Source organism: Lupinus angustifolius, chromosome LG08 (genome assembly GCF_001865875.1).
Source record: "Lupinus angustifolius cultivar Tanjil chromosome LG08, LupAngTanjil_v1.0, whole genome shotgun sequence".
Lineage (NCBI taxonomy): Eukaryota > Viridiplantae > Streptophyta > Magnoliopsida > Fabales > Fabaceae > Lupinus > Lupinus angustifolius.
Window position 1 is genome coordinate 16,595,548 of NC_032016.1, and position 2,402 is coordinate 16,597,949.

A 2,402-nucleotide genomic window follows, 5' to 3' on the forward strand; every position below is an offset into this window, starting at 1 on the left:
GGGAAACAAAGCCAAAATCATCATGGAACGATGAAGACAAAAAGAAGGTACAATATGATTTAAAAGCAAAGAACATTCTCACCTCTGCTCTTGGTATTGATGAATTATTTAGAGTATCAAATTGTAAATCGGCAAAAGAAATGTGGGATATTCTAGAAACCACACACAAAGGAATAGAGGAAGTAAAAAGATCAAGACTCAACACTCTTTCTCAGGAATATGAAATGTTTCGCATGAAGCCTGGAGAGAAGATTCTTGATCTACAAAAGAGATTTACTCATCTTACCAATCACCTTCTTGCACTTGGCAAAGTTCTATCAAATAGTGACTTGAACTTAAAAGTTCTTAGATCACTCACCAGAATATGGCAACCAAAGGTAACTGCAATATCTGAAAAGAAAAGTTTATCCAAAATGTCTTTGGCTGCTTTGTTTGGTAAATTGCAGGAACACGAACTAGAACTTAGCCAACTTGACCAACACGAGGAGCAAGAAAAGAAGAAGAAAAATATTTCTCTAAAAGCAAAAGTTGATAGATATGACTCATCTGGAGATGAATCAGAAAAGGATGACACATAAGATATAAGTCTCTTTGTAAAGAGATTCAGCAAGTTCCTAAAAAGGAAGAAAGGTGCAAAAGCAGGACAAACAAGGAAATTCAGCAAAAGCAATGATGCTTCCAACTCAAGTCAAAATTTTACATGCTTTGAATGTGGCAAAACTGGTCACATGAAGATGGATTGTCCAAACTTAAAGAAGGGTTCCTTCAAGGAAAAGAATGATGTAAAGACTAGACGAAGAGCATACATTGCTTGGGAAGACAATGATATAAGTTCTGCATCCGAAATAGAAAATGAAGAGCAAGCACATCTATCACTTATGGCATCTCATCATTCTGATGATGAAGAGGTAAACGACTCTAAATGTTTTCTTCTTCCGTACTTCAAACTGCATTTAATGATTTACATGATGAATATGTTAAGCTGTCAAAAATGTTTCTAAAACAAAAATCTGAGTTAGATGCATTTAGAAACAAACTTTCTTCATCCTCTTGTCAAAACTGCGTAACTCTTAAAAAGAAAGTATTAACATTAAGTCTCGAACTTAATAAACTAAACAAAAGCGGTAAAAGCTTAGAGAAGATTATCAACAATCAAAGACACTCAACAGACCGAAGAGGTCTTGGCTATTCAAAAAGTCACGGTTTCAAAAAACCAAGTGTCCAAAAGAAAATAAACTTTCAAAAGGAAAGTTTCCATACATATGAAAAATCTAAAACACATGAAAAGTCTAAAACACACTTTCATCAACCTATATGTACATACTGTAAAATTTATGGGCATACACCAAACATATGCATGATTAGAAAATATGGTGTACCCTAAGGAAAATTTAAATGGGTCGAGAAAGGTTCTATGCAACACCGCGAATTTTACGATTTTGAATTATAAGATTTTATTAATATTGTTGTTAATAATATTTTCGAAAATGAAGTTCTGGGAATTTTCGGTAAAGAATTAGATGAAACTCTAGTTGAGTGTTAGTCTTGAAATTCTATTACCAATTTGGTGGTAAATTTTGCATGATTTTCGGAGACAGTCGGTTTCGGACCGCTGTCGGGGCCGAATCTCACCCTGTACGGCTCAAAAAGTGGTTTTTGAGTTTCGTAACTCGGAGTCGAATTCCGATTGCGCCGTTGGCTTCATAATTTCATAATATTTTTCACTCGGAATGCCGAAATCCGAAATTCTAATCGGATATTAGGATCAGGCGATTTATAAATACCCGATCGAGTATTGACTGATAATACTCGGGTATGTAAGCGCACGTGTCCGCAAAGTGGTCATTTCGCATTGGGATGTGAGATTTGACTTCAATAAAGCAAATCTCACATCACTTTCTCAAATATCTCATGAGCTCATCATTAGCCACCCTAGGAGATTTTTCATGATTGCCTAGAGGGAAATCTAATTTCCCTCTCTCCTTAAACCCTCACACTTCACACTTCACACTTCACACTTCACTCTCACACTCTTTCATTTGCAAAATTTTCTAAGAGAAGGTAAATCCTCACTTCACCTTTTCTCTCATTTTCTCATTTGTTCTTCCATCTTCAATCCTTGATCTCTCAATATTCAACTAATGGATGTTGATGAGATTTAAGTATGTTGTTCATGAGTATGTCAAGAACATATTCAACCCTCAAAAGCTTTCTAACTCATTTTCTCCTCAAAACCGAAAATGGTTATGTTCTTGAACTTATGAAAATATTTTGTTGAAACCATGAACAACTTGTGTTCATGGAGTTGTTATAATGTTGTATTACATGCATTTTGTTGTTTTAGCCAAAGGGGATGATGATGAAATCAAAGGAACCTTTAGGAAGTGTTTTGGAAAAATGAG